The following is a 22,947-nucleotide window of genomic DNA, read 5'->3' as shown; positions in this document are numbered from 1 at the left end:
ATCTTTCTGGGACCTAGAATTTGCTTCTGGGGTATCTGGACAACTTTAATACAGATATGCACGTATTCTTCTAGGCCATCTGGCCCATGAGTGTCACTGATCAGAAATTGTTAGTAACATCCTTCCCCTCCTTACCATCTATGATCTCTTATTTTTTTCTGTCTTTCTCCCTTCTCTTTATTTCACTGACTTTTTGGGGGTGGGGGGAGAGTCATTCTCTCTTAGCTTCTTTGTCTCCTACTGTCCCATTCCCCATCTTAAGCAGAGCCAGCGTGATGTAAAGGACAGATCCTGAGTCTGAAATGAAGAAGTTGAATTTCAAAATCCACTTCTGACACTTGCTAGTTGTATGATTGTGGACAAGTCACAGAATCACAGAATTTGAGAGTTGGAAAGGATCTCAGGGCCATCCAATCTAACCCACATCCAAAGGGAATCCCTAATATAATAAACTTGATAAGTGGTCATGCAACCCCTGCTTAAAGATTTCTAATGAGCGGGGAACTCACCACCAAGTCACAACCTCTCTGAGAGTTAGTTTCCTCATCTGTAAAACAGACCTAATAATACCTGTCATAGGTTCAAATGTAAGGGTCAAATGAGATAACATGCATAAGGTGCTGAACATTAAGGAGCTATAGATTCCTCAGGTATCTTATTTCTCTTTCTCTCTTAATTTTTTCCCCTGCTTTCTCTTTAGGACTTTCAGGAGCACACATTTACATCACTTAATACCAAAGGTGTCACCATTTAGGGCTAAAGGGTTTTCTGACTACTGCTTTTACTCATATGAGGTCATGTAGAGGAGACCACAAGTAGAGTGTTGGGCCTTGCAAGGCCAAGTCACCTAATTCCCCTTAGCTTCTGTTTTCTCATCTGTAAAATGGGTGTGATAATGCCTGTATTAGTTATTCTGTAGGATGATTGTGGAGTTCAAATTGGGTAATGTATGAAAAGCACTTTACAGACTTTAAAGTACCATAGAGCTGTCAGGCATCATGGTTGCAGGAGAGAGAGCATGTTAGAAGAGGGCAGATCATTGGAACATGGACATGGGCTTCCAACCATCAATTAACTTTATGAAATTGAACTAGTACCTTCACCTCCCTGGGCCTCTGTTTCAAAATCTTTAAGAGGAGGATCTTAGACCTGGCCTTAAAGGCCCTTTCCAGCTCTAGATTTTGACCCTGAAAGATGCTCTGCTTGTTGATTCTTAGACTGACTCCATACCAACTACTTAGTTAGCTAAGAAAAGCTAACATTTACATAGCATTTTAAGGTTTGCAAAGCACTTTACAAATATCAGTAAGTCAATAAACATCTGTTGGGCACCTACTATGTGCCAACCATTATGCTAAGTACTAAGGGTACAAAGAAAAGCTAAAATAAAAAAACAAAGGCACAAAAGCTCCTAAGGAGCTCATAGTCTAATGGGGGAGATACTGTGCAAAGAACTAAGTACAAAGAAGATATATTCCAAATCAACTGGAGATTATCAACAGCAAAGGCACTAACATTAATGGGGATTGGGAAAGTCTGTCTTTAGAAGGTGAGATTTTAGCTGGGACTTGAAGGAAGTCAGGGAAGCAGGGAGGTAGAAATAAGGAGGGAGTGAAAATGACTGAAGTTGAGAGATACAGTGTCTTATGGGAGGAGAACAAGGAGGCCAGTGTCACTGCATCAAAGAATACCTGGTGGAGGGGGATAGGATATGAAAGTCTTTGAATGCCAAAGAGAGGACTTTGTATTGATTCTGGAGTTGATAAAGATCCCCTGGAGTTTGTTGAATGAGGATTGTATGTGTGTATGTGAGTATGTGTGTATAAGAAAGAGAGTGAGAAGTGGGAAGAGGGAGACAGACAGACAGACAGACGACACATGGTCAGACCTGAGGTTTAGGAAGTTCACTTTGGCAGCTGAGTGGAAAACTTGTGTAAGTCTACTGTAACAAGAAGACCAACCAGCAAGTTATTTCAATAGTCTAGGCATGAGGTGATGAGGATCAATACCAGGGTGGTGGCCCTGTCAGAGGGAAGAATGTAGTATAATCAACAAGGCTTAGCAACAGATTTATATGGGGTGTAAAGAGAGTGAGAAATGGAGGATGACACTTGGATTGTAAGCCTGGGTATATGGGGTGTTCAGGGAGAACTCGCTCCTCTTCTGTAAGGGCTTGCAAGTCCTTCTCAGGGCTACTCAACCACCTTTGGTGTTCACCAGTCACCCAACTCTCCCCTGTGACTCTAAGAAGTCATAGCACATGCAGAAGCCTACTCCAGTAAAACCGTCTCAGCAGATGGTCCACCCCAGGTAAAGGATAACCAGCAGGCCTCAAAATTGGCAGTGATTAGGGGGATATTTACCCCCAAGCACATAAAGACTTCCCCCTGGTGGAATGGGCAGATGAGAACAGTTTGTTCCAATGGCCATATAGGATACTGATAGCACTATGAACCAAGCACCATGCCCCCTAGGTGTCTGAGCAGCTTTTTAAAAGGACCATATTGCTCATCTCCTGGCATGAAGAAGGGGCTAGAAAAGGTACTCTAAAAATTGTGTGCTTTACCCAACTATTGCTTGTTTATTACAGCAGGCAAGGATCCTACCCTGCAATTGAAACACAAAAAAAATTCAAAAAATTTTGCAAAGATGATGGAATGTGCACACACTCATGAACAATTTAAAATCCAGTAGACCTGAGAGACAAACAGCTCTTGTTGTGAGAGAACTCAGCAGGTACTACACCCAAATAGCAGCTCTGAGTGAAGCAAGGCTGACAATGAAGGCCAGCTTACTGAAGCCATAGCTGGATGCACATTTTTCTGGAGTGATCTCTGTGATGAGGAGATATGAAGAAAGTGTAGGTTTCACAATGAGATCTAATCTGGTTAATAAGCTTGAATGTCTCCTGAAAGGAGTGAATGACAGGCTCATGACAATATGATTGCCATACCACCATCATCAGTGTGTATGCTCCCACCATGACAAACCCTAATGAAGTAAAAGAAAAATCTGTGAAGATCTAGAGACCTTCATCATCAATGTATCAAAAGAAGACAAGCTTGTAGCTCTGGGTCACTTGAATACCAAAGGAGGCACATATTACCAGACATGGCAGGGAGTCCCTGAGAGGAATGGAGTCAGAAACTTCAACAGCAATGGTCACTTAGGACTAAGGACTTCTGTTTCTCATGATCTTCTTGTCACCAATCCTGTCTTCTGCTTAACTTACCTTAATGTACCCTCGTGGCAAGCACCGGCATTTACTAGTCTATGTCATTGTAAGGAGAATAGGCAGGCAGGGTGTAAGAGTGATGAAGGCAATGTGAGGCACAGAGTGCTGCACTGATCATAGACTCATCCTTTCTAAGCTAATTATTTGCATTCAACAAAAGCAGCAGCCTCAAGGAAAAACAACTGTCAATAGACTTAACATCAACAGATTAGAGCGCTTCTCCATGCATTAATGGTTCATTGCTGATGTGGAGGAAAAAAGCTCAATGAGCACACAGTTAGCAACAGTGAAGCAGAAAAGGAGTGGGCAGCTTTCAGAGACTTGATATACTATCACCACATTTGCTTATCTGGGCCAGAACACTCATAAACATCAGGATTGGTTTGATAAAAATGATGGGGGAAATTCAGAAGCTACTAAATGAGAAATGAGAACTCCACCAGGTTCACCAGCAGGACAGCTCATCTATCTCCAAGAAGGCAATATTTAATTCCATCAAAAGTAAAGTGTGAGTGAATCTTAGAGAGATGAAGGCTTCTTGGCTCAGTAAGAAGGCTAATAGATTAGACTCAATTTTATATCGACAGCAACAATCCAAACCACTTCTACAATGCCCTGAAGACAATTTATGAGCTAAAGACCTCTATTGCATCTTGAATACTCAGCACTGATGGAGCCTCAGTGATAAATGATATGGACATATTCCTGGAGAGATGGGCTGAACACTCCCATAGTGCTCTCAACACACTGTCATCAACCAATACTGAAGACATCGACTGTAGACTTCAGGTTGTAGTCAGTCCCTCTGTGGCCAAAATTCCAACTGAAGAAGAGGGATTGAATGTCATCAGGCTCCTCTCAAGTGGCAAAGCTCCTGGCACTGATTCCATCCCAACAAAGATGTAAAAGGCAGTGGGTCCACTGTTCATATATAAAGACTGACTAAAATCTTCTACATCATGTGGCAAAAGGAATATCCTCCAGGAGATTAAGTATACCTCTAACAGGGGAGGAAACTTCTTTCCTAGTCATTGTTTTCAAAACTTGCCAGAGTCCTCCTTAATTGACAGATCCTTAACCTGGAATATGGTCATCTTCCTGAGAGTCAGTGTGGCTTCAGAAAGGGTTAAGGAATGATTGGCATGATGTTTGCTGCCCGACAACTCCAGGGAAAATGCCAGGAGCAGAACAGAGCTCTGTATACAACATTCATTGAACTAACCAAGGCTTTTGATACTGTCAATCATGAAGGCTTGCAAAAGATCATGGCAAAATTTGGTAGCTCAGAGAATTTCATCAGTATTGTACAGATGGCATGCTCACACACATGGTAGCATGTTCTGAATAAATAAAGATATTCTCATACTTTCCCAGTCACCAATGGAGTAAAACAGGGCTGTGTGCTTACTCCTATGCTTTTTAGCATAATATTTTCAGTCATGTTGTGAAATACCTTCAACAAGGTTGAAAATAACATCAAGGTCAGCTATTGCACTGATAGTGAACTGATTTGAAAAGGTTACAAGCCAAGACCAAAGTAGAGGGAGAGTTGGTGTTTGGAGTTTTTGTTTGCAGATGATTATGCATCCAATGCCGCCTCTGAGGTGGAGATGCAACAGAGTATGGATTGATTCTCTGCCACTTGTGCTAATTTTGTCCTGACAACCAACATTAAGGAAACAGGTACTTTACCAGCCAACACCACACCATCCATACATGGAACCACTGGTCACAGTAAATGGGGAAATTTTGAATGCTGTAGGTAAGTTCACTTAACTTGGCAGTGAACTTTCCAGGCATGTCCACATAGATGATGAGGTTGACGTATGTATTCCCAGAGCTTTTTCAGCATTTGGCAGGCTCTGAAAGAAAGTGTGGGAGAGAAGAGATATTAGGCTGCATACCAAATGGAAGGTCTACAGAATTGTTATTATGACTTCACTTTTGCATGCCTGTGAAACCTGGACAGTCTACCAGCTCCATGTTAGAAAACTGAATGACTTCCATTTGAACTGTCTTAGGAAGATTCTGAAGATTGCTTGGCAAGATAAGATATGGACATTGATATGGACAGTTTTGATCCAAACATTCAAACTTTATTGTAAAGAGTGCAACTCTGATGAGCTGGCCACATGGCCTGAATGCCAAATGAATGTTTACCTAAAAAACTGTTTTTTACAGAGAACTCACACAAGGAGGTCAGAAGAAACAGTACAAGAATAATCTTAAGGTCTCTCTGAAGAACTTTAGTATGAATTGTGAGACATGGGAGACATTGGCACAAGACTGCCCAGCATAGAATCCCCATATCAAAGACACTGTTTGTACTCCATGAGAATCACAGAAGCACAAAGGAAACATGCACTGCACAAATCCAGAGACATCTCCATCCCCAATGTCCTAACAGACTACTTGGGCCCAACCTATAATAGAGTCTTTTGAACTCATACTCCACTGATCAGCCACAGCCAAACACACAACATCATGATGTCGTTGGTCCTCTTAAAAAACGATGAACAAGCCTAAGAAGAGGGAAACAAGGAAGTGTTTGGAAGGGAAAAATAGTCAGATCTGTTTGGGACACATTGAGTTTTAGATGCCTATGGGATGTCCAGTTCAAGATGTTTAGTAGGCAGTAGGAGAGGTGAGACCAAAGGCCAACATTTCTGTTGGTCAGAGCTAGATAAACAGATTTAGGAATCATCAACACACAGGGAATAAATGAATCCATGGGAGATGATAAGATCACCAAGCGAGATAGTACAGGAGGAAAAAAGAAGACCCCTATGGGTTAGGTGCTATTATTATTCCCATTTCACAAATAAAGAAACTGAGGCAAACCAGTTAAGCAACCTGCCTAGCCAGGGTCACACACTAAGTGTCTGAGGCAGGATTTTAACTCAGAATTTCCTCAGCACTCTATCCTTTGTGTTGCCAATTCATTAGGAATTAATTACTTAAGATCAGAAAATATTGAAAAAATGAAATTTCCATTTACATTTTATGTTATTCTTCAATAGAGTTTTAAAGTTCTCTAAGTCCTCTGTATAGAAGTGTGTAACTTTATGATCACGTAGGGTGTTATATTTATATTGGTAGATTTTTGTTGAGTTATTTCAGTTGTGTCTGACTCTTCATGATCCCATTTGGGGTTTTCCTGACAAAGATAGTGGAGTAGTTTGCCATTTCCTTCTCTAGCTCATTTTTACAGATGAGGGAACTGAGGCAAACAGGGTTAAATAACTTGCCCTGGGTCACACAGCTAATAAGTGACTGAGGCTGAATTTGAACTCATGAATTTGTGTCTTCCTGACTCCAGGCCTGGTCCTCTATCCACTGTGCCACCCAGCTGCATATTTGTAGATATCTGAACATAAGAAATAGTGAAGGATGATGTGTACATACAGTTTTCAAAGTGCTATGGAAATGTTACTTCATTTGAATCTCAGGCTAACCCCGAGTTATTTGCTCAAGGTCATACAGATGCAGATACAGGTCATATTATCCCCATCTGGAGGATGAGGCATCTGAACTTGAGAGAGGTAGTTGAGTAATTTGTCCCAAAGTCACTCAGCTAGGTAGCAATCAAAGCCAGCCTGGTCTTTTCTGGCTTCAAGTCCACAACTCTTTCCATGATAACTTTGGGAATCTGATGACAGAGTAATGTTGCGGATCTGCTGCCATGCCTCACCTGTGATGGTGACTTCATTAATATTGACTCCAACCCCAGTGACTGCCCAGAGAGGAGTTATGTCACTCCTATATGTTACTGGCAAGACTAACAACCAAGAGAAATACTTTTCAGGTGAAAGATAAATTTCTTGTTGGTTCTGTCTTCATGTACTGAATTTTTAAAAGTGTGTACCCACTCGAGAAAAAGTAAAACTTTTTGAGATTTTATTTTTTTATAGCTGTCATATATGGCCCAGGAATATGTGAATGTATCAGAATCATAGAATCTCAGAGCTGGAAGGATCTCAGAGGCAGCTCAGCTAACCCAAGAATCCTTTCTGCAGTAGATCTGAAAAGTCATCGGGTCATCTGGCTATTCCTTAAGGACCTCTAGAGTAGGGGTCCTTGAACTTTTTCTGGTGTTATAGCCCCTTCAGCACTCTGGTGAAACCCATAGACTTTTTTTCTTTTTTTGAATATTTATAGATGCATAAAATAAAATGTATAAGATGACAAAGGAAATCAATTATATTAAAATATACTTAGCAAAGTAAAACAAGCTCACAGACCCCAGGTCATAAACCTCTATTGTAGGATAAGGAGATCTAAGCGTTGGGGTGAAAAGGAGAGTCTAGCGAGAGAGAACCTTCCTGGAATAGCCCATTCCACTTTGAGATAACTCATTTTTAGGTGGTGTTGAGAGAGAAAATGTAAATAGAAAATGTAAATGTAAATTTATTTCCTCTCATCTCCAGGCACTCATCACTTTTGTGCTCTGTAAGCATGAGAGTCACTTTGTGGATCATCCACAGAAAACCTTTTAATCCCACGATGGCTGCCTCTTGTTTCTTGGTCCACATTCACATTGTTTCATTCAAACATCAGTTGGTGTATGCCCAGGGAATAAAAAAATTCATCTTAATATGGAACGAAAAGGAAAAGAAAGGAAAAAACTTCTGCAATAGATTTTGAGGCAAAATATAGCATTTTAAAATTTGTCCCTTATTTTGGATTATACATGCTACTGTTAATTCTCCCCCTCCTCCCCATCATGATAAATAAATAACATAAAACTGGTCAGCTATAGAATCATGAATATATGTAGTCCTGAAAGGGACCTTAAAGGCCATCTCACCCAACCTACTCATTTTGCAGAGGAGCAAACAGATGGTAGTTAAATGCTTTTTCTCAAGGTCACACAGGTAGCAAGCATCAGTGTTGAGATTTGAGCCCATGTCGTCTGTCTCCAGAGTCAACTTTCTCTCTCCTGTATGAAATTGCCTCCCTTACTTCCCTAAGACAGGATCGTTGCATCTTAAATCCAGACCCAGAAGGGATCTTAGACATAAATCCAGTTCAAGCTCTTTGTCTTACAAATGAAAGCACTGAGACCAAGGAAAGTTAAGTTACTTGCTCAAGGTCATACAGACAGCAAGCACAAAAGGGAAGAATTGAACTCAGGTCCTCCAGCTCCACGGAGTCAGACCTTCTGCTACCTTCTGTTACACACCAGAACCTGGAGACCCCTGAAACTGAAGCTTTGGTCTGTGTCACTTACCCTAATCCAGCAATAGCCTGTTGTGGTGCCATGTAGGGCAAAGGCTGACCTTGCTGCATGTGGGATTTTATAACTTGCTTCAGCTTATTATAGAAAAATAGTTGTGTTGCCATAAATCATGCTAGATGTCCGAAAATATTTCGGGTGGTTTTTTTGGGGGGGGGTTCCCCCTAAGCAGAATAGTTTCTGATGGTCTCGTATGTTTGCTTTCCAGATGATAAACACTTTGACAGGAGGTTCATACTAGTGTACTTCCCTCCAGAAAGAAATCTTCAGATTGTTTACTTGGGGAAATACAGGAGGAGGTGGGTGGCAAGATATATAGATGATAATTTTGTCTGAGGAAATAAGTAGAACAGTTTCAATACCTACTGTCTAAGCAGCTGACATGTGCAGGGGGCCTTTTGGACTGGATGGAGTACAGTTTGCCAGCTGTTTAGGGAGGCCCACATTGTGGGAACTATTTCCTAGTTAGGTTGCCCTAGCATGGATGTAGCCCAGTTATCTAATATGCCCTGAAATACTTCTGTAGTGATGCTTTAATACATGATAGATGTCCTTGTTTTCACTCGGATTTGGAATAGCTCCTTCCCTGTTTTCACCAGAAGAAATGGAAGTAAATTTTGTTGGAGGGGCCTTTCTTTATCCTCTATCACTCTCCCCTCATGGTGGCAGCCTCTCTAGTTTGAATTCTTCCTTTGTATTATATAATTACTGGAGAAGAATCCTCACCAAATTCTGGACTGTCCTGGAAGTTGAATGCTATCCCCCCAACTCCCAAAGACCCGCCTTCTAGAAACATATACTTCCCCTACCTTGATGTGAACATAACTTGCAAGGCATGCTGGGCTTTTGCTACAAGATGACTTCACCCTAGCATGGGAATGGATGGCCATTGAAGAGAGGAGAGGGAATTTTCCGCATGACTGCTCCATTGATTTTCCTCCCCCGCTCAGGAGGCTTAAAAACACCCCAGCAAGCTGGTTGTCTAGTGTTCTTTAAATTGTCATTGTCATAAAGATTATTTCTGCTTGACTTCTCCCACAGTTCTCCTTTTCCCCACACTTGCTCCAGGAATATCACCCCGCTCTGGGGACGAGTAATTGAGCCATTTTGTGAGGTACTACTAGTCCCCAAAGCGAACTGTCTCTGATTCTCTCATGGCCCCTTTTGTTGGGTTTTGTGTTTTGGAGAAGGTGGAGCACACAAGTGCTAGGGGCCTCTGCCCTCTGGTTTCAATGGACAGTTGTCGTGGTAACCAAACCATCCAAAGGGGTTGTTTGTTGAGGGGACTCTCCAGGTTTCGAAGGCAGCAGGGAGGTATAGCCTGTATAGGTCAGGTGGAAGCTTAGGGTTTTCCCCCACTCCTCCATTCTAACTGCTCTTTCTTTTTTCTCCTTCTGTGTAGGTGGCAGGTCCTTTAGAACACTAAACCTGCTCCCAAACGGTTAATTGCAAAGGCCTCCCTTGTCCCACCCGATCATGCTTACTCGTCCATGGCAAAGAACTTCAGCAAAACTTTCTCTGTCTACTTACCCTTAACGCTGAAATATTAGCTCCAGCTTCAGGCTTCAACCTTAAGGCAGTCAAATGAGGAATTCCAGCAGGTCTGTCTTTAGATCCAAACGATAAAGGAGGCAACGTTTGTCCCTAACAGCTAGTTCTCCTCTGCCCCAACTGCCCAGTCCCTTCATAGTGTCCTCATCTGCAGCTTTCAAAACCACTGGCTTTGACATTTCATACCTATGTGACTGTAATGAGTCATTTAAGTTCCATGAGCCTCAGTTTCCTCAGTTGTAAAATGACTAAAGGGCTTCTGAGGTTTCTAGACATATAAGCCTTCAATATTTTTTTAGTAAGCCTTATTATGTTCCAGGCACTATTCTGGACATGAGAGATAAGAAGGCAAAAATGAAACAATCTCTGCCTTCAAGAAGCTTATGTTCTACTTGGTAGGGGGACAGGGAGGATGGCAAATAATACATATAAAGATGTGCAAATAATAATACACACACAAAAAATAAATCCAAAATAGTTTTGTTCAAAGTGAAAGCGATGCTAATTGGGAAAATCAGAATAGATTTCTTGTAGGAAGTTGGTTTAGAGCTGACCATCAAAGGGGATTAATAGGGCTTCAGAAGTAAAAGGAAGGGAGGGAGCAACTTGTATGGGGAATAGAACAGAATGGAATGTGCTGGATGGGATGGATGGGGAAGGGCATGTAGTCTAGTTTGACTGCAATGTAGAGTTCATACAGGGGAGTAAGGTATATTCAGCTTGCATGGGTAGGTTGGAGACAGATTGTGAATAGATTTTAAATGCCCCATGAAAGAGCTTTTATTTTATCCCAGAGGCAATAAGGAGCCACTAAAGATTCTTAGACCAAGCAGTGACCAGGTCACACCTAGACTCTGATGATATCAGTTTAGTAGCTATGAGAGGTCACATACAGTTGGGAGGCTATCGCAATAATCCAGATGAAAGGTGATGGGGCCTCAGTTAGGATAATGAATATGTGAATGAAGAGAAGGGGAAAGTTTTGAGAGGTCACAGGGAAGCAGAGTCAGAAGACATGACAATTTAGTGGATTACGAGGAGAAAGATAAGGGCCCAAGATGACCCATAATTTCTATTAGTGTGTTTCAGGTTTGTTTGCTCTACTGAGTTAGAGGCCTGTCCTACAGGGCCCACCATAAACAGAGGTGGACCAGAGAGCCAGCTACATGGTGTGAGCTGAGAAGTAATGCCTAACTCCATAAAACCCTTGTCATGGTGCCTGAAATGCCAGAGCACTGGGCCTGGAGTCAGGAAGACCTGAGTTCAAATCTGGCCTCAAACACTTATTGTCTGTGTTACCCTGGGCAAGTCATTTAATTCCTGTTTGCCTTAGTTTACTCATTTGTAAAATGGGGATAATAATAGCACCTATCTCACAGGTGGTTGTTGTGAGAATCAGTGAGATAATTTTAGTCAAATGTTTGGTTAGAACCTGGCACATGGTAAATACTACTTAAATGCAAGTAATCATAGTTACTATTATTATTGGGGTATATGGTGTGTTCAGGGAAAGCTAGCACTTCTGATGTGAGGGCTTGCTGAGTCAAGTTCAGGGATGCTCCCCCACCTTTGGTAACCACACCCTCATAAAACCATCTTGGCAGATGGGCTAAACCAGATTGAGGGTAACCAACAGGCCTCCAGTCTATTAGTCAGTTAGGGCATGTGAAGACCCTCCCCCCTGGCAGAATGGGCCAGTGAGAACAATATGTTCCAATGACCATGTAGGTGGTTGAAGCGGATACTGTGGAACACTTAGAGTTTCGGCAGATATCAAAGACACCAATGTCATCCACAGCCTCCTGGACTATCATCAGTTATGTTGACTTTTCCTCTTGCCATTGGCCTTCAATGACTGTGGAAGAAAGGTTGAGGCTGATGACTTTACTCAACTCTGCATCACTTCAATCCAGTTCATGAGTGAGTCAAGACATCATTCCACGATGTCATTGGTCCTCTTTGAAACGAAGGATAAACAATAATTATTATTACCGTTAGAGGGTACCAGGGAAGAAAAAACACTGCACCAGTTGCCTAGAGATGCAGATACTAGCCTGTACCATGCTGAAACTAATTCTTTATGTGACTTAGGCTAAGTTCTTCACTTTTCTGGGTCTCAGTTGAGGGATAGTATGTCAAAAAAGTAGAAAGAAGCCCCCAGAAGAAACAGTGATGAGGTCAAAGACAAACTTTACAGTGGTCTTCACATGGACCTGAGAATTTGTATCTAACTGTAGGAACAACTGACATTTATATTGCATACCAAAGTATACTAAGCACTCTATAATCATTACTTCATTGACTTCCCACAGCAATCTGAGGTAGGCTATAAGATCACAGTATTGCCAGATAGAATGGACCTCTGAGATGAGGTTTCCATATGTGGAAACTGAGTCCCAGAGAGGGGAGTGATTTGCCCAAAGTCATGTAAGAGCTGTGCTGTGATTTGAACCCAGATCATCCAATTCTGAATACAGTGTTTTTTCCTTGGTACCCATTTATGGCAGTCTTGAAACTTTGATGCTGCTCAGAGACTATAAGTGAATTATCTACTAGTGCCACAGGGCAATGGATTAAATGTCTGAAGTTTCTAACATTTGGCATGTGGTGGTATAAGAATGGACATGCATTAAGAATTAAGTGCCCAAATAAGAAAATTTTTGTTCCCTGCTGTTTTCTTCTCTCAGTTCCTCTTGACAGTCCGAAATCAAACATCTCAGGGAATAAAAAAAAATGCAAAGTCCAGTTATAAAAGCAGAAGTACAGATTTTCAACAAGGTCAGCTGACTGACTGTGAAGGCAGAGCACAGATAGCTCAGTTCTGTGAGGATCTTTGCCTAGGGGTGCTTCATGCGGTATTGATTTAGAAGCACTTCTATGAAGTTGGGTCTTTGATTTCCTATCAGCCCAGTACTAAAGGATGTATCTGGTTGCAGCCTCTTCTAGAAAATAGGATGGGGAACAGTAGAAGAAATGACTTGACAGAAACAAGAAAATCAGAAATGTTCAGTGAAAATGATATGTAGAAGACTGAGAGCAAAATTTGGTCCTTGGAGAATAAGTCAGAGAGATAGGAAAGAAGGGGGAATGGGTAGCCAAAGCTCCTCATTTCACCATTTAAATAAAAAGGTCAGACTCCTTATATTCCCAGGAGAATTCCCCAAGTGACTTAGCCAGAGAAATTGTCAGGAGATTTCAGTGATGTGGATCAAGAGGGCCAAACATTAATTTAGTGAGTGAGGGATCCTGATGGAAGTGATAACAGTTCTTGAAGTGCAGATATGAGTGGATATTAACACTCTTGTTATGCAGGAAGTTGTACATGTTTAGGCAGCACCCCAGGGTATGGGACTGAAGCTTCTTTTCTTTGCTCTGAACTAACCACATTTGCTCTTTGATTAATAACTAGAAATGTCATGAGACTTAGGGATAAGCTTTCTGCTAAATTTGCACTTGCCCACCTTTTCCTATTTCCCTTTCTGCATTTGATTTGCTACCTTCTTTGTTTTGCTTGTAAGTGATCAGAAGTCTACTGACTCAAAACACAGGTAGTAGAAGTTTGGAGATTTAGTCCAATCTAATCCAGTGAGAATTTACTAAGCATCTTCCATGTCTGACGGCACAGAGTATTCAAAAACAAAGCTAGCAAATATCTCCTGCTTTCAAGGAAACTACATTCTTTTGAGGGTGGGGAGGAGGAGGAGAAGAGAGGAGAAATACAACATGCAAACATAATTGTATATGTGGGCTTTTAAGTGGCATAGTGGAGAGAGGGCTGAATTCTGAATCAAAAAGACCTGAATTCCAATCCTCCCTAACACACATCCAAGTTTTGTGACCCGGGACAAGTCACTTAACCTCTAAGCCTAGGTTACCTCATCTGTAAAGTGGGAATTATACAGTCACTGCCTTGTTTGTATTAAATGAGGCAAAAATAATATAATACTTTACATGATGCATAATAGTAATCGCTTTCCATGGTGCTTCAAGGCTTTGCAAAGTGGTTTACATATGTTAACTCATTTGATCCTCATAGCAACCATGAGATATAGATACTATTATTATCCCCATTTTACAGATAGGGAAACTGAGGTAAAGAGAGATTAAATGACTTGTCCAGGATAACACAGCTAGTCAGTATCTGAGGTCAGATTTGAATTTGGGTCTCCTTGACTCCAAGTCCCACATTCTATCGGTTGTACCACCTAGCTGTCTCATATCTGTAATGCCCTCTGCAAACCTTAATGATTTCTTTCTCTCTCCCTCTCCCTTTTCCTCTCCCTCTCTCTCTCCCTTTCCCCTCCTCCCCTGCTCTCTCCTAGAGACTTATTTCTACCTCCCTCCCTCTTTCTTTTCTCTTCTCTTCTCTGCTTACTTTGGGGCTCTGGGCAAAGTATAAAGCAATGTATTCTCTTGCCAAGAGAAGCACTTAGAGATATAGCAAGAGTTTTCTTAAACTGAAGGTATGCTCATCTTTTTAAGCTGATTGAAGAGACAGGAATTAGAGCTAAACCCCTTTTGGCTAAAAGCTTTGAAAAAATTGGTCTGGAAGAATGTTCATAACTGATTCCTTAGGAGGATGTGCTAGGCCAATATTGAAAAACTGTTTTCAAGAAAGCATTACCTCCTCATTCATTTTAGGAGGTCATTGGTTTTAGGAGGGTGTTGTCTTTTATCCATCCATTTATTCAAAAAACATTTATTAAGCTGCTACTATTTGAAGAACACCATGTCAGGAAACACAGTTCCTCCAAGTGGAAGTTGACCACTGTACCTTGCCTACGTGCTTTTACCCTGGTGTAATTATGTCCTTGTCTCTAAAGTCTCCCCAACAAGCAGTGATCCTGCCTTTGCTCAAGGACAGTTAAGCAAGTGAGAACCTACTGTTCCCTAGAGTAGCCCATTTCATTCTTGGACAGTTTTTGTTAAAATTTCCTTTATGCTGAGCCTAAATCTACCTGTCTGCAGCTTCCACCTGTTGTTTCTAGTTGCACCAAACACTAGTTCCTCTTCCAAATGAAAATTTGAAATAGCTACCATGATTGTCCTAAGTTTTCCTGTCTCTAGGTTTAACATCTTTGTTCCTTTAGCCAGTCTTCGTGTGTCATTATCTGGGATCCCTTCACAATTGCCTCTCTTGGGAATTCTTCAATTTATGAGCATCCTACCTAAAATGCTACAAACCAGACACAGTTAGTTCTTCAGACAGAGTCTGACCAGAGCACAGAATGCAACAAAACCATTGACTTGCTAGTCCCAAACACTACTCAGCCTAATTTTACATTAGCTTTGTTGAATCTCATATCGCTGTTGGCCTCTATCTCCCTTCTCCAATCCATCCTTCACCCAATCACCAATGCAATTTTCCTAAAGTACATGTTCTACCATGTCACTCTTGCCCTTCAGTAGGCTCCAGAGCTTCTCCTATTACTTCTAGGACAGAGGCCCTTAGCTTTGTTTCTGTCCTGGATTCCTTGGCCAGTCTGCTAAAACCTATATACTCTTTCTCAGAATGTTCTTAAATGCATTAGATAAAATTAATAGGATTACAAAGGAAGCTAATTATATTAAAAATAAAGATAAAATTTTTCCTAAGTTTACTTCTATTCAAACTCCTTAGGGATCCATGAACCAGATTAAGACCTCTTGCACCTAGGATAGTATAAACTCCTCCATTTGGCATTTAAAGTTCTTTACAACTTGGTTGCTGTCTATCAGTTTTGTACATATTGTGTGTATGTGTATGGTTGTGAATATGTGTGTGTATGTTTTCAGCTTCATTGGAATGTAAAACTCCCTTCGGGCAATGAATTTTTTTCTTTTTTTTTCTCTCTTAGCAACTAGTACCTGACATATAGTAGGCACTACTAAACTTTTGTGGGTTGATCAACTAAAATTTTTTTTTACATTAATTGCTGTATTGCTATATCTTCCAGTTTTATGCTTGGGAAGTTGATTTTTTGAACCTAAATATAACCTTATATTTATCACTATTAAATTTCATTTCTTTTTAGGTCCGGCATATTATTCTAGCCTGTCTGCAATTTTTTTTTTTTGTAGCCTGACTGCTGTTAAGCATGTTAACCAGCTCTCCTTCCTAGATTTGCATGATAGCAAATTTAATAAATATTCCATTACATACTTTTACTATTACTATTATACTAGTATACCCATATTATTAATAGTATACTCATTACTAGTATACCTTTACTCAAAACATTTTGTTTAGTAATTTCAGTTGTGTCCAACTCTTTATGACCCCATTTGGGGGTTTTCTTAGTAAAGATACTGTAGTAAACCACTTCCTTTTCCAGCTCATTATATAGATGAGGAAACTGAGGCACACGGGGTTAAGTTACTTGCTATTATCACACAAATAGTAAGCATGTGAGACCAGATTTGAACTCAGGGAGATGAGTCTTCCTGACTTCAGGCCTAGCACTCTATCCACTGTGACACCAGACTCAGATCATAAACAAAGATCCCATACCACGGATGGGGTCAAATATACTTCCCTGAGTCACATCATTAGACATCTCCTTCCACGTTGACAGTTAGCTCCTAATGAATACTCTTTGGGCCTGATCCTTTATTGAAATCTACGTAACCTGTGCCTACAGTATTTCCCTGATCTACCCAGTTGTCAAAAAAAAAAAAAAAAAAAAAGAAACCAGTTTAGTCTGTTGTGACCTATTTTTGATGAAGCCATGCTGACTCTTGGTTATCCCATTTCTTTTTCTAGATATTTGCTAATAATACTTTCTAGAATTTAGGTAGTAATCAAAGTCAAACTTATTGACTTATAATTTCCAAACTCTGCTCTTCTACTTTTTTTTAAACAATCAGGACATTTGTCTTTTTTGCATTCCTGCAGTACTCGTCTAATTCAGCATAATCTTTCAGTGATCATGGAGTGTACCTCAATATAACATGGTAGACTGGAAAGAATATTGTGTTTAGAGTCAGGGCACCTAAATTCAAAACTTTCTCTGCTATCTACTACCCATTCAACCTTGAGCAAGTCACTTACCATCTCTGGGCTTCAGTTTCCTCATTTGCTAAATGAGGGACTTATACTAGGTGACTTCTAAGGTCACTTCAGACTCTAAATTTATAAGAGATGAGCAATTCTTTCTTCTGTCATCCATTATCATCATCCTATCCACCACAGTATAGTTTTTTTAAGTTCTATTTTACTGTCCATTCCTTACTAGTGTTAGCTCAGAGCTTATTTTGGATCACAATACTCCTAACAAATGCCATACTTTAAAAATTCATCTCCTGCCCTTTCTCCCATATCATAAATGTGCCTTTTTGAAATCTAAGTTGGTTAGTGACTCTCCTGTAGAGCTACACTGGGGTCCTTAGATAATTCTAGTTTTTCAACCTCATCTGAAATGCTTCTCTGATTGTCTTCAGAATCTCACCCTTGAGAAATTCCTATTCCTCCTGGTCTGATCAGATGCATGTTCTGAGATTTTAGGCTGTGGTATCCTACCCTTCCTTTCTTTAATCCCTTTGACATCTACTTTCCCCAACATAGACTACATGTCAGACTATGTGCTTCTTTTCTCTGCTTCTATCACAGATTCTAAAGTTGAATGTTCCTTTTGCAAAAAAAAATTCCCATCATTTCCTCCTCAAGAACCACTTTCTTTAATTTTCTACCTTGCTGAGAATTAGTTCCAGAATAGAAATTCCTTTCATCATCTCCTCTACCTTGTGGAGGACAAAATTATTAGTAAAATAAGTCAAGAAATCATTAACTGCTCTACTTGAGCAGGATATGTGCTCTCCCTCATAGCGCAAGGAGTTGAATTATTCCATCACTCTTACTTAACTCTATGCCATTCTTGTGTTTTGTTATCTGAATTAATTTATTTCTTCCTTCTGTAAGGTGGTCTAATATCAATGTCTTTTTTATTGAGAAGCAATCTGGTATATTTAGAGCATGGGGGTTGTAGTCAGGAAGGCCTGGGTTCAAATCTTGTCTCTGACACTTACCAGATGAGTGACTCTGGACAAAGAACGGGCAAGTCTTCATCCCTTTCAGACTTAGTTTTGTCATCTATAAAATGAGAATAATACTACTAGTATCACTTAACTCATGGGGTTTTTATAAGAATCGAATGAAACCACATCCAAATATAAAATTCTTTGTGGATCTTAAAGTTCTATGTATTTACCATTACCAGAGGAAGCTCTGTTGATCATTGTCCAAATATTGTGTACTATGCTTCTCCCAAAGTACTTCCCAGATTTCCTCACATAGTATATGGCCTCTTAATAAGCAATGTTCCTCCAACCACGCTATCTCTTTTATTTGTTAGATCTTCATAGTCACATTCTAGTTATAGGCTAAATCACAATCCAATTTACTTCTTTCCATTAGTACCTGTATGTCACCTTGCTTCTTATACTTATGTAAATATATAAAATGATTGCTTTTATAGCCATGTCTGGACATCTCTCCTGCTTTTCTTATTCCTTTGCTGTAGGTTCTCTCTGGGTAGCAATACTTTGTCAGACATCTCTTCTTCTCTCCTTTTAACTTAGAGCTATTTTTATTAGATTTGAAAGACTCCAATCAAATATATGTGTGTGTATAAAATGTATGTATATGTGTGTGTATGTATCTTTTTTCCAGCCCTTTTCAGTTGCATTCCATCCCTGACTAAGATACCATCAACTCTATATTTTGAGCTATGGTCTAGAAATGTAAATTTTATTCTCAAATAACAATTTCTTAACTAGCTGTTCCCTCCATAAATCTATTCTCTTTTCTAAGACACTTAGTTCAATCAGTATCAAAGAAAAAAAAACCAAACCAACTCCATCTTGCCCCTAAAGTTTTCAGTTTCTTACCCACAACCTAATGATTAACATTGTTCTCTAGATTCTTCCTGGCAGTATCATTTGTCTTCATTTGAATCACCAACTTGGATGATAGTCATCAGGTATAACAAGTCTCGGAAAATTCTCTATCACATCTTAGATACATGCCTTTGGAAGACAACAGACCTCTCTATTATTAGTGCTAGGTTAACAAATGGCTGCCTCAGAACCTCTCATCAGGGAGTCCCCACTACTCAGCATCTCTTCCTCTGACCTTTATGGGAAGATATCTCTCCTGATAAAGCTTATCGTTCTATATCATCATTTACAAAGTTAACAGAATTTCAGAGTTAGAGTAGCTCTCAAAGGTCATCAACTCTAACCCATGCCTAAATATAAACACCTTCTAAATTCTACCCAACAAATAAATACCTAACAAATGCTACCCAACTTCAATCCTTTGCTTGAAGAACCTACTACCTTACAAGGAAGCCCATTCCATTTTGAATAGATCTAACTGTTTAAAATAAATGTTTTTGAATGTGGCGCTCCCTCTAGTCTACTTCCCTAACTCTCATTTTCACCGGAAAGCTAGTTCTTCAGAAGACAGCTACTATACTCTCCGCAATGTGGAGGGTAACCTTAAGGGTTTGAATTCCTGCTTAAGTCATAAGCCCCCATAGGGGTGCTTCTCACTAGCAATCAAACTTAATTAACTTTTAAAGAAAAGTATTTACTAAGTTGGTATCTCAGGAATACTAGCTATAAAAACAGTACCCCAAAAACCCTGGGGTACACTTCCCAAAAATACACAAAATGTTCGTGGGGAGGATGAGCACAAACTGAAAAAGTAAGAAGGTATATATGTGTAGTGAAGACCTGTGAGAAAAGGTCAACATAATCCCCAGTTACCAGAAGGCCTCATCTCCTTTCATAAAGGCCTCATGAAGTTCCACTTAGGGGTGGCTCTCTGCTGGTCTCCAAGTGTTGGTGTTTTTGGAGAGTGCATAACTAATCAACCAGTCAACAAGTTGAAAGGAAAGGAAGAGAAGGGAGTAAACATTTAAGTAGTACCTACTGTGTTCCAGGCATTGTGCTAAGTACATTCTACAAATAGTATCTCCTTTACCCTCACAACATTCCTGGAAGGTAGGTGCTATTATTATCCCCATTTTATAACTGAGCAAACTGAGGCCAATGGAGGTTAAGTTACACAGCTACTAAGTAGCTGGGGTCACATTTACACTCAGGTCTTTCTGACTCAAATCCCAGTGTTCTCCCTACTGCACAATTGGCTGCCTCAAACATTTATTAAGGACTTACTATATGCCAGGCACTAGGCTAAGCAATAGAGAAGTAGACAAAAACAAAAACAAGCCCATGGCCGCTGCTATTAAGGAGCCCACATTCTGTTTATTGGGGAAGAGAACATGAAAATAAGCACATACGTAGTAGACTATCAGTTGGGTGGGGGGATCAGGAAGAGGGAATAGGAGAGGCTTAAGATTTGAGTAAGATCTGAGCTGAGTCTTGAAGGAGGTCAAAGAAAATTAGAGTTGGAGGTGAGGAGAGAGACTATTCCAGGGATGCTGGTTTGCTACAACCAATGAATGGATATGGGTGATGGAGTGTCTTGTTTGAGAAACACTTTGTAAACCAAGGTGGTTGTATTATAGAGTAACAGAGAGGAGTAGAGTGTAAGAACATTAGAAAAGTAGGGTCAGGTTGCGAAGGGGTTTAAATGCCAAATAGGCAATAGGAGCCACTGGAGTTTACTGAGCTGGAGGGGAAGACAGAGGGCAGAGGGTGTAGGTCCTGATTTAGTCAAACCTGTACTTAAGGAAAATCACTGGCAACAGGGTGGAGGATGGATTGGAGAGATTTGAGACTTCAAACTAATTAGAGGGTTATCGTAATATTCCAGAAAAAAGATGATGAGGGTCTTCTCTCTTCCACAAAGAATCATGCTCCCTGAAGCTGCCTTTCCTCAGATAACTATCACTGGATATACTGTCTCTTAATGATCTAGTCTCTTGATCCCAGTCATAGACACTGTCTGCTACTGGTCCTGTCTGTCCATTTTGGGGGGGGGGGGGAGGAGAGAGAAGAGAGGAAGAAAAGAGAATCCCCCTACCCCCTAAAGAGTGGTTCCCTCTCAGGGGGCTGAATCCAACACCACCAGTTCACTGCTTGATGACTGGTCCTTCTATACATAGATCCAGAGATGTGTCTGAATCTTTTGGCCAATCACATTTTTTTGATGGCATTATCTGCTTTATCTAATGGTCAAAACATAAAATCCTCTCAAATTTGTTAAGGACCTAGTCTTCCTTAGCTTATATTTTAACTGATAGATTCATTGATTGCACTGACTGGGGCACCCATTGCTTAATGTTTCTGGGATAAGCAAGCAATGTTAAGGGTAATACTTCTTCCGCAGGAAAGCTCTTCAAATCCGTGTGGACAGCCATCACTTCCCTCTCCCCAAATCTTCTCTAGTTCCTTAACTTGGAAGTCATGCTGGGGCTGGTGAATCTGCAGTGCTAAAATGTAATCCAATTCATTTGCACCATCCTCTTTGCTGGGTCCTGATCTTCCCAGGCAACATAATTGAAGGACATCATGTGATCACAAAAAATTTATTTCTGCAATAAATGTTGAGGGAAGTTTATGTTCACCAGGTTCTGGAACCCAATTACAGGGTTCCAGAATTGGAATTGCCTTTATTGACGCCTTCTTGCTCCATTCACCATCCCTGTGACTTCCTAGAGCAAAACATGCTTCCCAGTCACTTATGTGTATTTCCCTCATTAGCATTACAAAGCTCCCAAAAGGGAGGGATTATTATATTATTATATGTAAGGATTATTTCACTTTTGTGTTTCACTTTTGTGTTTATATCTCTGTGTTTAGTATCATGCTGGGCATAGTAGTAAGAAAGGAGTAGTAGAAAGTACTTAATAATTGTTTTTTCAGTCATTGATTTGGTTAACATAGCAGATCTACGAAAGCCCTGGAGGCCTACCTCTGAAACTTTTACTATTCACAAGATAGTGTATTCAGTGTAACACTCTAGCTGTCTCTTGCTAGGTAGCCAGCCCACCCCCTTTTCTGGTCATAAATGGCCTTGAATAAAGCCTTTTGTATTCTCTTCCTGAATATGTCATTCTTGGCAGCACTCTGCTCCCTAATTGAGGGCACAAGGAAATTTAGTGACATACAGTAAGTATAAACTTAAATGATAAAGTATACCAAGTACTTTGCAAACTTTGGAGGGCCATACAAATGTCAATAGGGCAGCTAGGTGGTGTAGTGGATAGAGCACCAGTGCAGGAGTCAGGAGGACCTGAGTTCAAATGTCACCTCAGACACTTGACACTCCCTAGCTGTGTGATCTTGGGCAAGTCACTTAACCCCAATTGCCTCATCCTGGGTCATCTCCAGTCATCCTGATGAATATCTGGTCACTGGATTCAGATGGCTCTCGAGGAGAAGTGAGACCTGCACAGCCCTCTCTCACTCAGAACAAAGTCAAGTGCAAGTCATGTCACCATTTCCTTGATGGCATGGTCTTTTTCGGCAATGAAGGACGAACACACACTACAGTTGATAGTGAAAAGAAATGCTGGGGTTTGGGTCAAGAAGAGATCTGGGTCTGAATCCCATCTTCAACACTGGCTACCTGGGTGACCCCAGGACCAGTCAACAAACTGGCTGTGCTTCAGTGTCCTCATCTGTAAAACTGGCATAGCAAGGCCTGGAGCACTTACCTCACAGGCTGAGAATAAGGGTCAAATGTAATGATGCAGGTAAAGTGATCTGCAAACCTTGAAGTGTTCTATAAGTGTCAGTCAGCTATTATTGCTATCATCATTATTATTAATCTTGGCTGAAAGAATCCAGTAAAATGCTGATTATAAAAGTTTCAACATTGGCAGTAGTTACTGCCAGGGACTACCTCCCATTAGAGAAGATTCCCTCTGAAATGTCTCTGATGCTAGCTAAGAGACCACAGGAAAAGCAACAATGCCATCTTGGCCTGGAAAGTTATTCCTTTCTCCCCTCCCATCAATCATTGCTTGGCAGCATA

The 22,947-nt window shown here is 40.5% G+C and overlaps 1 protein-coding gene and 1 long non-coding RNA gene across 6 annotated transcripts in view; one reads left to right on the top strand and one right to left on the bottom strand.

Moving 5' to 3' along the window:
* ACOXL (acyl-CoA oxidase like) overlaps nucleotides 1-22,947 on the top strand; it is a 572,636-nt gene that overhangs the window by 495,978 nt on the left and 53,711 nt on the right. The gene's annotated exons all lie outside the window — the stretch shown is intronic.
* Nucleotides 1-22,947, bottom strand: part of LOC140521371 (uncharacterized) — a 180,831-nt gene that overhangs the window by 148,815 nt on the left and 9,069 nt on the right. Inside the window, exon 2 of the long non-coding RNA XR_011972912.1 lies at nucleotides 4,928-5,097. This is a non-coding gene — a long non-coding RNA (uncharacterized lncRNA). The remainder of the gene's footprint in view (nucleotides 1-4,927; nucleotides 5,098-22,947) is intronic.

Source organism: Notamacropus eugenii, chromosome 1, assembly GCF_028372415.1.
Source record: "Notamacropus eugenii isolate mMacEug1 chromosome 1, mMacEug1.pri_v2, whole genome shotgun sequence".
Lineage (NCBI taxonomy): Eukaryota > Metazoa > Chordata > Mammalia > Diprotodontia > Macropodidae > Notamacropus > Notamacropus eugenii.
The sequence above is the reverse complement of the archived record's forward strand: the minus strand, read 5'-3'. Positions and strand labels throughout refer to the sequence as shown.